General features: G+C 43.4%; 1 protein-coding gene across 10 annotated transcripts in view; it reads left to right on the top strand.

Annotated features, from left to right (window-relative positions):
- NRXN1 (neurexin 1) overlaps positions 1 to 15,634 on the top strand; it is a 2,061,945-nt gene that overhangs the window by 917,058 nt on the left and 1,129,253 nt on the right. The gene's annotated exons all lie outside the window — the stretch shown is intronic.

Here is a 15,634-nt window from a genome sequence, read left to right as displayed (position 1 = left end):
ATAATATTATTAACTACTAAAAAGGTTGGCTACTTTCTGGACAAAAATTTATTTAAAGGGATTTTCCAGTCATATGTCGTTGATGACTGTCCTCAGAAATATTCTTGAGCAGCGTCGGGCTGGCTACCGGAGGAATCTCCAGTAATGCCAGGCCTGGATTCGGGTATCTGCATTGCACTCCGGAGATCTCACCTGAGCTCCGGCGTGCAGCCTAGACTGAGCCTCGAGTGCCGAGTGATTGATTCCCCGGCGATTGCGGTTCAGTTCATGACAGCTACAGACAGGCCGGGGTGATTTCCGCTGCTCTCCAGAGTTCAGGTTAGAGCACCGGAGATCACCCCAGCCTTTTTGCAGCTGTCATGAACTGAACCGCAATCGCCGGGGAATCAATCACTCTACACTCGCAGCTCAGTCTAGGCTGCACGTTGGAGCTCAGGTGAGAGCTCTGGAGTGCAATGCAGGTACCCGAATCCATGCCTGGCATTACTGGAGATTCCTCCGGTAGCCAGTTCGACGCTGTTCTTGACAATAGACTTAAATATCAGATTGCTGGAGGTCCAACACACAGGACCTCTACCGATCAGCATAAAACACCAGTCTCAAGGAAATGTGCACCAGTATCTCTTTCAGTGGTGGACACAGTCAGAAGAAGGCCCTTGTGCATGAAAAGTACATGGGCTCTTAGCAAACTAATAGCTCATAATTAGAGATGATCGGGCAAGTGGTAGTTTGGTTCGACGGGTTCACCCGGACTTTTGAAAAAGTTTGGTTTGGGACCTGGACTTCACCTGAACCCCAATGGAAGTCACTAATTGGATAGGTCTACGCCCACATGCAGCCAGCCATAAACAGATCCATTCCGGAGGCTGGTGGGCTGGCTTTTTTCATTTTTTTTGGGGGTTGCACACTGCATTCAATCATTTGTTGTTACCCAAGGTGCGAGCCGATCAAAGACAGCAAGCGGCTTGCACTAGGCTGAGCACCGAGCGTACCCGATGCTCGCGCAAGTGGTTTCCATATGTAAAGCACTCGAACTGTGTTTGGGTGTTTTTGTAAAGTTTGTGTTCAGTAGGAACATCGAACCTTGGGTTCCCTCATCTTTACTCATAATGAACAATTTCACCTACTTTAAAGGGGAATGGATCCCTTACTTCCTGAACCCCTTTGTATGGCTACACAGGTTGCACCAATGATATGTCTGCCCCTGATCTCTTTTAATATGTCATCTAATGAAACAAGGAATTATTTTTCTTCCCTTGAATACCATATAAAATCAGAGACATAAAGGTGTGCTGTATAGATTTAATCATGAGCCTCATCACACACCATTACACATAATGTTTGCATCTTGCGTTATTTAAAAAAAAATGTTCAATTTTAGCCTCCAATTTTTCTTTTGTTCTAAAGAATTAAAAAGGAATCTCTTATCTTTTTGGGAATTTATCTCCAAAATAGAGTGAAGGATGGTTTATAATATATGTAAGAAGAAGAAGAAACTGTGAGCTTTATTGATGCAAATAGTAGGGCTTGCTAATGTCAAAAATTAATGTAATTCTGCCTTTTCAGTAGGGAAAATCAAAAAAATGTAAATATAAAAAGAAAATGTGTTGGCACATTGAAAAATATATAGTTGCCTATTACAACCTACTAAGAGGTACCTGGCATTGGAAATTGGGAAGAATGTAGCTTGTTTATCCTCTAAACTAAGACCCTTTATACCTATCACATGTTTTTAGAAGGGCCCCTGTATCCTTATCACATGTTTTTAGAAGGGCCCCTGTATACCTATCACATGTTTTTACAGGATGTCTTCTATGATCACGTGTACTTGTACAATCTGGTATTATGATAAGACACATATATAATCATTAGCTTTAATATCAAATATGAGAAAGCTTGACCTTAATATTATGGATGCATTTTGCATTCTTCTTATGTAGAAAGTTACTAGACATAATTAAATAGAAAGTAGGTCACAGTCACTGAGTTTCATATCTCCAAGTGGATTCTTCTTTATCCTGTGGGAAGAGATAAACTTGAGGAGACAGATGACTCCATTTACAGATATACAAAGCAATACTATCCTTGTCTCGGAGGGTTGTTATTCATCATGTCCTCTTAACAGTTAAAGGTGAGTTATAGCCAGCCTATGGAAAGAGTGTAATGAATCACCCTTCTGTCCATTTGTCAGGAAATGAGATTTCTACAGATTTGAATACACCGAAAATACAAAATAAAAATTGCCTGAAATTGCACAACACGCTCCAGGGATTTCATACTGACAAACCATCCTTTATTGAGGAAACCCTTAACCTGCATGGTGTAATATTAACACGGCTTTATTTGTCCTGCCATAAATATCTGCTTTATTCTATATATGCAGAGGGCGAAGAAGTAAGTGAAAACACAACATAAAATTATACAAAATTATTACAAATAAAATAAGTAGTGTAAATAAATTATTATTATTATTATTATTAATAATAATAATAATTATTATTATTATTATTGTTATTATTATTAGAGGTTTTTTATTTGTAAAAATTTTGTATCATTTGACTATAATAATAATACTAATAATAATAAAAACAATAATAATAATTAATAATAGAAAAGCTTTTTATTTGTAATAATTTTGTATAATTTGCATACTAATAATAATAATAATAATAATAAAAATTAGAGTTCTTTATTTGGAAGACTGTTGTATAATTTGAATAAAATAATAATAATCATAATAATAATAATAATAAAGGCTTTTTATTTGTAATATTTTTGTATAATTTACATAAAAAAATAATAATAATAAAAGTTTTTTATTTGTAATAATATTTTATAATTTGCATAATAATAACTATTATTATTATTATTATTATTAGTAGTAGTAGTAGTAGTTGTGGTAGTAGTAATGGCTTTTTATGTGTAATAATTGTGTATAATTTGTATAATAATAATATTAATAATAATAATACAAGTTTTTTTATTTGTAATAATTTTGGATGTTTTGTATAATATTAATACTAATAATAAAATAAGAGTTTGTCACCTTCAAAATAATAATGGCCGACAATAATTATCATGATTTTCCACATAATATACAACAAACCAATTAGACCCCAAAATTAACCAGAATAACCAAATACACAGACTCAAATAAAAAGTTCAACAATTACCATCTTTATTCCAAATGAGATAGCACTATGCAGAATAATAACATATTCAAAGAGGGATATAGTAACTAGAGATGAGCGGACCCGAACAGTAAAGTTCGGTGTATGTACCGAACACAGACTTTATGAAAAAAATCAGTGTGCAAGTTTGGAATTCGGATGCTTTACGTATGCAAACCACTCATGCGAGCATCGCTGTGCTCGGGTACGCTATGTGCTCGGCCCTGTGCGAGCCGCTTGCAGTGTTTGATTGGCTCACACTGGGAGTATCAAGAGCGTTATCAGATGTAGTGTGTACTAACAAAATGAGAAAACCCCGCGCTCCCCAATCTGGAAGTGATCTGTTTATAGCTGGCTGCATGTGGGTGAAAACCCAAACTGCCCAATCAGTGACTTCCAATAGGGTTTGGGTCAAGTTCGGGTCTAGAACAGAACTTTATCTAAAGTCCGGCTGAACCTGCAGAACCTGAACTTCCACGTGTTCGCTCATCTCTACAAGTGACAAATGGCTGAAAAAAAGGAGGAAGAATTTTAATCCTGATCTACTCAGTTGATAGATTTTTTTCATATAGTGTCTTATTTAGTAATATTAATAGTGTAGTCAAATCAATGCGTTGATGTAGGCAATGTTCACACATCAGTTTTTTGGCATCAGGCACAATCCGGCGTGTGCCAGATGCAACGGATCCGGCGCAGAATCTGCAAAAACGGATGCACCGGATTCTTTTTTTTATATGGATCTAGTATACCGGATCCGTCAAACGGATCCGACCCTTTCGTTTTTGCATCCATTTTTTTTTTTTTGCTGGATCTTTTTTTACAATAAATTGGAGCATGATCAGTTTAAAAAAACGGATCCGGCATCCATAGGCTTCCAATGTAAATCACGCTGTATCGCCCCGGATCTGGCGCGATACATTTTTTTTTCAGAGACAAAAAACGTTCAATGAGACGTTCCATCTGGCCGCCACATTGAGTAATTACGCCGGATCCGTCAAAAGCCGGATGCAACGCAAAGCCATCAGGCACAATCCAGCGCTAATACAAATCAATGGGGAGAAAACGGATCCGGCGCCGGATCCGTTTTATCCCTTTTTTTCCAGATTGTGCCTGATGGAAAAAACTGATGTGTGAACGTAGCCGTAATGATTAAAGATGAGCGAACCCGAGGTTTGTTGTTCATAATAAACACAGACTTTACAAAAAAAACACAGAGTTCGGGTGTTTATACGCATGCCAACCACTTGTGCGAGCATCGCTGTGCTCGGGGACACTTGGTGCTCAGGTACGCTTGGGGCTCAGCCCAGTGTGAGCCGCTTGCAGTGTTTGATCTGCTCGCACTATAGATAACAACAGCGTGATTAGATGTAGTGTGTACAAAAAAAAAATTGAAAAACCTCACCCATCTGCCCATGGAAGTGTTCTGTTTATGGCCGGTTGTATATGGGTGGAGGCCTGAACTGCCCAATTACTGATTTCCATTGGGGTTCAGATGGAATACTAAGAAAAATAAATAAGAGTTTCAAAATAATAATGGCCGACATTGATCATCCTGCCATTCCACATAATATACTGTTGTGTCCTTCATTTTTATTTCTTAACAGATTTAGCATCCTTAAAATGAACTTGCGATTTGCACTATGATAATGAAGTTCACAATGCAAGGCCACTTTTTACTGTATAGTGAAGCTTCACCCATCCTAACACGCATTGCCTGCCAATGTTTTGGTAGGGTGGTAAGATGACGGTGAAGCAGTGGACACATCTATGAATGACAGCAAAACCATGCAAGGTAGCAGGGGCCAAAAAATATGCCAAAAAGTCCTAAAGATTATACACAATAGAGCAAAAGACTAAAATATAACTTTTAATGTATATCTATCACTAAAAACAAGACATAAAGTGAAGTGCTCAAAAACAAAGTACAAAGGTATAATTACTAATTATCATAGATCTCACCCAATCCTTCTCCACGAGTGGGCCACTGCAGGTTTATTTATTTCCCCTGATGAATTCTCTATATTGGAAGGAAACGCGTTGGCACGGCCTATATCTAGTTGGGGGACGGCCTATATCTAGTTGGGGGACGGCCTATATCTAGTTGGGGGACAGCCTATATCTAGTTGTGGGACGGCCTATATCTAGTTGGGGGACGGCCTATATCTAGTTGGGGGACGGCCTTTGCACTTGGTTGCTGCCCTTGTTATGGCAGAAGTATTACATGGGGCACAACAGAGATTAGCTTGATAGACTTTACCTCAAGTTGCCAGCTATCTTGCAACCCTTGATTTTTCCATTTGATGGTTTGTTACTGGTCCACTCGGAGAGAAGGATTGGGTGATATCTATGACAATCTCAAAATTATACCTTTGCACTTTGTTTCTGAGCACCGCACATTATGTCTTGTGTAATGATGTTTTTAGTGATCGATATACATTACAAGTTATATTTTAAGCAGGGCTTTACACGCTGCAATATCGGTATCGATATCGCTAGCGAGCGTACCCGCCCCCGTCGGTTGTGCGTCACGGGAAAATCGCTGCCCATGGTGCACAACATCGCTTACACCCGTCACACGGACTTACCTTCTCTGCGACGTCGCTTTGGCCGGCGATCCGCCTCCTTTCTAAGGGGGCGATTCGTTTGACGTCACAGTGATGTCACGCGGCAGCCATCCAATAGCAGAGGAGGGGCAGATATGAGCAGCTTGAACATGCCGCCCACCTCCTTTCTTCCTCATTGCCGGTGGATGCAGGTAAGGAGATGTTCGTCATTCCTGCGGTGTCACACATAGCAATGTGTGATGCCGCAGAAACGAGGAACAACCAGCGGCATGCACCACCAACGATATTATGAAAAGGAGCGACGTGTCAACGATCAACGATTTTTGACGTTTTTGCGATCATTGATTGTCGCTCCTTGGTGTCACACGTTGCGATGTCGCTAACAGCGCCGGATGTGCGTCACTAATGACGTGACCCCGACGATATATCGTTAGCGATGTCGCAGCGTGTAAAGCACCATTTAGACTTCCTCTATTGTGTCAGTGGACACATCTGTAGTATCCCATATATAAAATATTGACATAAAATAAACCCTTACATAACGACTCTTATTCCACCGCTGGTTGGTGTCAGCCACCATTTCTATTAAGGAAATTATGACTCCAACGCTTTATAGAAGATATGAAAAAAGAAAAAACAAGCAACCATATGGTTCAGAACTTTCTTTATTTCACTGATTTTTTTATGTTTTATGGTATCTCAAAACAATTTTTTTTTTTTAAATTTTCTTTATCATAATCAGAGTATCCAGTCAATTACAAAAGACATTTCAGCTATATTGCCTTCTCGGTAATTACTAGAAAAGGAACCAGTTTATATGCAATGCACAAAAGACTGATCACAGTATAACATCCTTCAATACTTGAAAATTCCCTTGTATTAATTAAAGATATGTCAAACACCCTTTTGTTAAGTGTGAAATTGTATATGGCACCACGGGTCAAATGGACTGAGGTTACGTAATCTGCTCCTTGTGGAATATTAAGGTTAATAAACCAGTCAATGGTCCCCGGTGATGATTATAGAGCATATATATACAGTTAGGTCCAGAAATATTTGGACAGTGACACAAGTTTTGTTATTTTAGCTGTTTACAAAAACATGTTCAGAAATACAATTATATATATAATATGGGCTGAAAGTGCACACTCCCAGCTGCAATATGAGAGTTTTCACATCCAAATCGGAGAAAGGGTTTAGGAATCATAGCTCTGTAATGCATAGCCTCCTCTTTTTCAAGGGACCAAAAGTAATTGGACAAGGGACTCTAAGGGCTGCAATTAACTCTGAAGGCATCTCCCTCGTTAACCTGTAATCAATGAAGTAGTTAAAAGGTCTGGGGTTGATTACAGGTGTGTGGTTTTGCATTTGGAAGCTGTTGCTGTGACCAGACAACATGCGGTCTAAGGAACTCTCAATTGAGGTGAAGCAGAACATCCTGAGGCTGAAAAAAAAGAAAAAAACCATCAGAGAGATAGCAGACATGCTTGGAGTAGCAAAATCAACAGTCGGGTACATTCTGAGAAAAAAGGAATTGACTGGTGAGCTTGGGAACTCAAAAAGGCCTGGGCGTCCACGGATGACAACAGTGGTGGATGATCGCCGCATACTTTCTTTGGTGAAGAAGAACCCGTTCACAACATCAACTGAAGTCCAGAACACTCTCAGTGAAGTAGGTGTATCTGTCTCTAAGTCAACATTAAAGAGAAGACTCCATGAAAGTAAATACAAAGGGTTCACATCTAGATGCAAACCATTCATCAATTCCAAAAATAGACAGGCCAGAGTTAAATTTGCTAAAAAACACCTCATGAAGCCAGCTCAGTTCTGGAAAAGTATTCTATGGACAGATGAGACAAAGATCAACCTGTACCAGAATGATGGGAAGAAAAAAGTTTGGAGAAGAAAGGGAACAGCACATGATCCAAGGCACACCACATCCTCTGTAAAACATGGTGGAGGCAACGTGATGGCATGGGCATGCATGGCTTTCAATGGCACTGGGTCACTTGTGTTTATTGATGACATAACAGCAGACAAGAGTAGCTGGATGAATTCTGAAGTGTACCGGGATATACTTTCAGCCCAGATTCAGCCAAATGCCGCAAAGTTGATCGGACGGCGCTTCATAGTACAGATGGACAATGACCCCAAGCATACAGCCAAAGCTACCCAGGAGTTCATGAGTGCAAAAAACTGGAACATTCTGCAATGGCCAAGTCAATCACCAGATCTTAACCCAATTGAGCATGCATTTCACTTGCTCAAATCCAGACTTAAGACGGAAAGACCCACAAACAAGCAAGACCTGAAGGTTGCGGCTGTAAAGGCCTGGCAAAGCATTAAGAAGGAGGAAACCCAGCGTTTGGTGATGTCCATGGGTTCCAGACTTAAGGCAGTGATTGCCTCCAAAGGATTCGCAACAAAATATTGAAAATAAAAATATTTTGTTTGGGTTTGGTTTATTTGTCCAATTACTTTTGACCTCCTAAAATGTGGAGTGTTTGTAAAGAAATGTGTACAATTCCTACAATTTCTATCAGATATTTTTGTTCAAACCTTCAAATTAAACGTTACAATCTGCACTTGAATTCTGTTGTAGAGGTTTCATTTCAAATCCAATGTGGTGGCATGCAGAGCCCAACGCGCGAAAATTGTGTCACTGTCCAAATATTTCTGGACCTAACTGTAGATGGTGTGTGAATATAACCCAGTATACACCATGATTACTATTACCTGTAACATTCAATGAAAGTAAACCAGGGATAATGCTAAGGCAGAGAGGGCACCTTAACCAGGGTGTGAGACATTCCACATGTGTATTCTGGGTTATATTCACACACCAGCTTTATATATTTATTATTATTATTATTATTATTATTATTATTATTTATTTATAGAGCACCATTAATTCCATGGTGCTGTACATCAGAAGGGGTTACATACAGAATACATACACAAGTTACAATAGACAGACTAGTACAGAGGGAAGAGGGCCCTACCCTTGCGGGCTTACATTCTATATATGCATATATGCTCTATAAACATCACCTGGGACCATTGACTGGTTTATTATCCTTAATATTCCACAAGGAGCAGATTACGTAACCTCAGTCCATTTGACCCGTGGTGCCATATACATTTTCACACTGAACAAAAGGGCGTTTGACATATCTTTCATTTATACAAGGGACTTTTCAAGTATTGAAGGATGTTATACTGTGATGAGTCTTTTGTGCATTGCATATAAACCGGTTCCCATTCTAGTCATTACCGAAGAAGGCAATATAGCCGAAACGTCTTTTGTAATTGACTGGATACTCTGATTATGATAAAAAAAAAAATTGAGATTCGATAAAACGTTAAAAAATCTGTGAGAAAGAAAGTTCTGAATCAAATGGTTGCTTGTTTTTTCTTTTTTCTTATCTTCTACAAAGTACCGGAGTCATAATTTCTTTAACATTGACTGTATTTTGAGCTCCAGTGCATGGCTCCATTGAGTCTATATGCATTGAGCCAGGACATATATATTTTATCTTAGCCACCATTTCTAGTCCTGGCCTGGATGTGTTAATGGTATTTACTAGAGCTGAGCAACTCAATTTGCAGGTCTCTGACCAAACATTGAGCTCATAGTTTTGTGGCCGCTAGATGGGAACCATGTAAATTTCCTCCTACCTTCAAGCTAGTAGTGAGCAAGTGTGCTTGGCACTGCTCACTACCCATTCGAGCATCGAAGTACTCATGGAGCTTGGCTTAGTATCGTCTGTGAAACAACGGCTACAATGCACATTCTTGTTTTACTACATGATATGTGGAGTCTACCAGAGGAGAGCTATTCCCAGTCTTTCATTGGCTCGCCCAAGGGATAAAACAACATTCTCGAACGTAGTGTGAACGCAAAAAAAATTAACCCTCTCTCCGGAAATGCTCTGTATATGGCTGGCTGTATGTGGTTGGAGAGAAGAACTGCCCAATTATTGACTTTCCATAATGCCCATTACTCCAGCCAAGCTCGTCCAAGCATCTGACCAGCTTGAATCAAGGAATAAGCATTCAAGCATTTTAGTTCTCCCCTATCACTACTTCCAAGACAGCAGTGCCTCTTTTGATTAGCCGGCCTGGTGTAACCTTGTGTGCTTCACACTGCAGCAATGACATCGGGCCAATCTGGCTGGTCAGAACAGAAGCCACAGATGCTGTCAGGTAAGATATAGTTCACAGGGCGTCCATCCAGCAACCTAAGAATATTGCCCAGGCCACTGGACCAGGGACCTGCACATTGATTCGCTCATCTCTAGTACTCTATATACCTCTATGTTCTACAGTACTTTTAACTTGACTGTCCCAAATTAAAATTTGTGAATGGTGAATTAAAGTATAACAAAAATATGTCCACAGGAGTTGATTGTTAAATAGTAAGATATGGTTTAGATCTTAGATGCCCCAATTATCACATTTTTTAGGCTTAGACTACCGTTCAGTCGAGCATATTTGAATGCTGGACAATGGTTGTGGCTATTAGAATGTCACACAATGACTCAATAAGGTGCAAAAACTGCCATAATGATAGACACGCTACAATAGAAATCTGTGATGAAACTTCAACCGTATTGTAATGGTTGTGCGGTATCTAGATTGATTTTGAATACCCGTAGTGTGACTTGAATCTTGTTAAAATCACACTGTGCAATAAGGTTTGCATGACCTGCTTACATCAGGGTATGATTAGAACAGACTACATTGTGGCCGACACCTCAAAGTACAAAAGTGTCTGTTTAAGGAAAAGTTGTTATACTTTACAGTGATGTGCTGCACACTTTTAGACAGGACTTAGATATTTTTCTAGTATGAATATTGAAATACTGAAAAAATCCCTTCATTTTCTAAATCGAGCCATGACAGGTGGAGTAATTTTTAGATTTTTTTTGTTCTCATTGTCAGGGGCAGATTGATGATTCACTTATTGGGGCAATGCCTGAGGACTAAAGGTCAGAGGGGACCAACAGCATCTTCAGATGCCCAAAAACATTAAAACCAGCCAATTTCATCAGGACTAGAGATGGACGAGCCCGCAGATGTTCGGATTCAGCATGTCCAGATGGACTTTTTAAAAAAAAAAGTCCAGTTCAGGACCAAACTTAAACCCCAACATGAGCCTGCATACCGAACCCCATATAAGTAGAGATGAGCAAACCCAAGGTTCGGTCTTCTTACCAAACACAGACTTGACGCATCTATAAGGGATAAGCAGGTTATCCTGTAAAACACACCCCCCGTACCATATCTACCTAAATGAAGACGAGAACCACGACTTTATTGCAGGAATGGCCACAGTTTTATTTTACCGTATATATGTATACCAAACTTGTGGCCCAACATGCCACTCAATTGTTAAACTTAACCTTATACATATATACCCGTATAACCAGAAACACCGATAGATCCGTCCGAGAGGCAAACCATCATTCCTAACCCCCCGGCCGTAACCTCCAAACCGGCCCAGAGGACCACCTCGGCCGTGACCACCCGGCCCGAGGTGAGGGGTAACAACGTTCCATCGTTAATTACCCCTACCCAGAACCTGCGGGACCTCCGCCCACAAGTTCCCATCCACTCCGAAGCCACTCCCCTTGAGCGACTTCGTACCAACAAGCCGACTGTCGGTACTCCCAACCTCTCAGACGGACCTATCACCCCGCTGTGACAACAATAAATTAGCAACTCAACCTTGTATTCTCCTTTATTCCTCTTTTTTTTTTTTTTTTTTTTGAAAAACCATCACCTTTTCACCTTTTTATTTTTTTTTTTTTTGAACATATACATATAATTATATATCAGGGCGGGCGGGTGGGACACAAAGATCAATCGACGAAAGGGGAGGTAAACAGCACACCCCCCTCTCTTATACCTCTCCCAACACCCCACCCCTTCCTTGCTCCCCCCCAATCCCCTTACAGCTCCCTACTACCAATCCTGTACTCCCACACATCCCCCATCCCATGCAAACCTATTAACCCTTTCCTAACCTTGCACCCTCCCGATCGTCATGGGGTCCATTCACCCCTATGGGGCTCACTGCCCTTCTTGACGCATCTATAAGGGATAAGCAGGTTATCCTGTAAAACACACCCCCCGTACCATATCTACCTAAATGAAGACGAGAACCACGACTTTATTGCAGGAATGGCCACAGTTTTATTTTACCGTATATATGTATACCAAACTTGTGGCCCAACATGCCACTCAATTGTTAAACTTAACCTTATACATATATACCCGTATAACCAGAAACACCGATAGATCCGTCCGAGAGGCAAACCATCATTCCTAACCCCCCGGCCGTAACCTCCAAACCGGCCCAGAGGACCACCTCGGACGTGACCACCCGGCCCGAGGTGAGGGGTAACAACGTTCCATCGTTAATTACCCCTACCCAGAACCTGCGGGACCTCCGCCCACAAGTTCCCATCCACTCCGAAGGCACTCCCCTTGAGCGACTTCGTACCAACAAGCCGACTGTCGGTACTCCCAACCTCTCAGACGGACCTATCACCCTGCCACAGGCCGGCCAAGTGACACCCTTACTTGGCCCGGGCCCCCCACACCCCCAGTGCTTGCTCTAGGCCATCCCTCAAACCCAACATCCATAAATCCAGACCCACATCAGTCAGGTGAACCCCATCTCTCCTTAGATACTGCTCCGTGGACTCCTCCAATTCTCTATGCCGCACCACCAACCCACCATTTCTCGCCACAAACCTGCCAATAGCCCGGTTCAGCTTGCTCCGAGCCCTATTAATACGGTCCACCGACCTCCCAAAACGCCACTGCGTCCGAGCTATAATGTCCGACCAAACGATAACTATGCCCGGGAACGCCCTCCACAAATGTAACAGGTCCAGCTTTATATCCCTTTTCAATTCCCTCGCCGACCTTACTCCCAAATCGTTCCCTCCCACATGCAAAATTAACACATCAGGGACACGATCCATACGGCTATAATAAGCCACCTCAGGGCGCACCCTACCCCAGGTCATGCCCCGAATTCCGAGCCACTTTACTCGAGCTTCCGACACCGACACTCCGAGCTGCCGACCGTCACGCCGCACATCCGCCCGCAACGCTCCCCAATACACATAGGAGTGCCCGAGGATCCACACAAGGCATGGACCTATAAAATACAAAGACCACGAATAAAAACAGCAACAGCACAAGAAATTGCCCACAAACCGGCATCTAACACCAACCTTGAATCCCCCACCCCTGACCATCACCTGACCAAGTGAGGCCTAATGTACAAACGGAACCTGGAAGACTCCCACCTCCCAATCCGCCGGATACAATCCTCACTCAAGCCCCACCTGGCGGCCTCCGTTGCCGCCCCAATCCGGAAGGAGTGAGACCCGTACTCACGTGGCTCCTCCCCCACCCTTGCTAGAGCCATCTTCAGCACCGCATTGAATTGATACCGCGACAAAGCCAATCCGTCCGTATGTCTAAGAAAAACACCAGGGTAACCGCCGCGCACCTTTAAAAACTCTGACACATGTAACACTGGGCACAACTGGTGCCCCGGTAAAGCGTACAACACTACTAAGCGCCCCCGGCCCCTCTGATCCGTCTTAGAAAAACGAAGCCGACATTCCACTCTATCCTCCCCCAGCATCACATCACCCAACAGCAAACCACCCATCGCTTGCTTAGTCGGGCTGACCAATTCGCCAATACGAAAGGCCCCAAAAAACGCCAGTACAAAAGCTACCGAGAACAACACCCGCTCATAAGGAGACGAACACAACTCCCCTAAACACCCCACCAAACGCACCAACAATGGCAATGACACCGGCCGCCTACAGTCACGCGACTGAGCCCCTTTTCGAAAACCCTTCATCGCCTGTCGCACCAGAAAATCCTTAGTCGCGTCCCGAACCCCTTGCATCTGGAACAAAAAGGCCAACGCCGCCAACTTGCAACCAATCACCGAAACAGACCTGCCTTCCGAAAAATCCCCACTTATTAACATCAGTACCCCCAACACTCGACCCTGGTAACCCGACTCCATGAACTCCCTACTTTCCAACTTTGCCCATTCCTGCCACACCGCCTGATATCGGCACCAAGTAGCCTCAGACACCGATCTCCGAATTCCCTCAAAAGCTACACCGATGCCAGGTCCCACAGCCAGTTCGGGCAAGGTTCCCCCTCCGCGTCCGCTTCCGGCACCAGCTTCCTGAACCTGCAAAACTGAAACCGTGATAGCGCATCAGCCACCTCGTTGCGAATCCCAGGCACATGCCGAGCCACCACGCAAATGTTTAACTCCAAACAACGCAACACTAGATGCCTTAAATACCCCACAACCGGCGGGGATTTTGCCGACAGTGCGTTGATGGAATGCACCACCGCCATGTTGTCACAATGCATGCAAACCCTTCTTCCAGCAAAAACAGGGCCCCACAACTCCACCGCCACAATAATGGGAAACAATTCCAACAGCGCCAAATTCCTCACCAAACCTGCTTCCACCCACCGCCGCGGCCACTTTCCCACGCACCAGCGCGTTTGAAAAATTGCTCCAAAACCTGTCGCCCCAGCCGCATCCGTGTACAATTCCAGCTGGCTATTGGACACCGCCTCGCTCATCCAAAGGGTCCGACCGTTGTACCGGTCCAAGAACTCCTCCCACACCAACAAATCCCCTTTCATCATTTTTGTCACTCTGACAAAGTGATTTGGAGCTTTTACCCCTGCGGTTGCGCTCGCCAGTCTCCTATTAAATATCCGCCCCATCGGCATAATGCGACAAGCGAAATTCAATTTTCCGAGCACTGACTGCAACTCGCGCAACCGCACCTTCTTGGCCTGAGACAAAAACCGCACCGACGCCTTCAAATCCAACAGCTTTCCCTCCGGCAACCGGCATTCCATTGCCAGTGTATCAATTTCGATACCTAAGAAACATAATACCGTCACCGGCCCTTCTGTTTTGTCTTTTGCCAACGGAATACCCAGGCTCCGCGCGATCCGCTCTAACGTAAACAACAACAAGGAGCAAACCGAAGAGCCCGCCGGACCCACGCAAAAGAAGTCATCCAAATAGTGAATCACCGAATGGACTCCTGCCACCTCCTTGACTACCCATTCCACAAACGTACTGAATGCCTCAAAATAAGCACACGAAATGGAACAGCCCATCGGCAGGCAACGATCCACATAGTATTCACCATCCCACATACACCCTAAGAGATGAAAGCTCTCTGGATGCACCGGGAGTAAACGAAAAGCTGCTTCCACATCCGCCTTTGCCATCAGGGCCCCCCGCCCCGCTACCCTTACCAGCTCCAAGGCCCTATCGAACGATACATAACATACCGCCGACAATTCCGGTGATATCCCATCATTCACCGACAATCCCGCCGGATAAGATAAATGATGAATGAGCCGAAATTTGTTCGGCTCCTTCTTAGGTACCACCCCAAGGGGGGAAATCCGTAAATTAGAGAATGGCGGGTCCTGGAATGGGCCCGCCATCCTCCCCAACTCCACCTCCTTCTGCAGCTTTTCCTTCACCACCGCCGGATGTTCTTTTGCGGACCGCAAGTTTCCCGGGCGAAACACCGGCGCCTCAGATTCAAACGGAATCCGAAAGCCCTCTGTAAAACCACGTTCCAACAACTCCGCCGCCCGCACATCCGGGTATCTACTTAAATAGGGAAGCATCGCCTCTACCCTCACTGGCGTCCTCCCTTTTTCCAGACCCCTCCCCCGCCTTTCCTTTGCCTTTCTTGAAGCACCTGGCCAGAGGGTGGGACCCTCCACATCCGGAACATTCGTGTCTGAACCGACAAGAGGCCCCGAACTTACACTGTCCCTCGTTATACTGCCAACAAGCTCCCT

Source organism: Anomaloglossus baeobatrachus, chromosome 3 (assembly GCF_048569485.1).
Source record: "Anomaloglossus baeobatrachus isolate aAnoBae1 chromosome 3, aAnoBae1.hap1, whole genome shotgun sequence".
Taxonomy (NCBI): domain Eukaryota; kingdom Metazoa; phylum Chordata; class Amphibia; order Anura; family Aromobatidae; genus Anomaloglossus; species Anomaloglossus baeobatrachus.
This window is presented reverse-complemented; position numbering and strand designations above follow the sequence as displayed.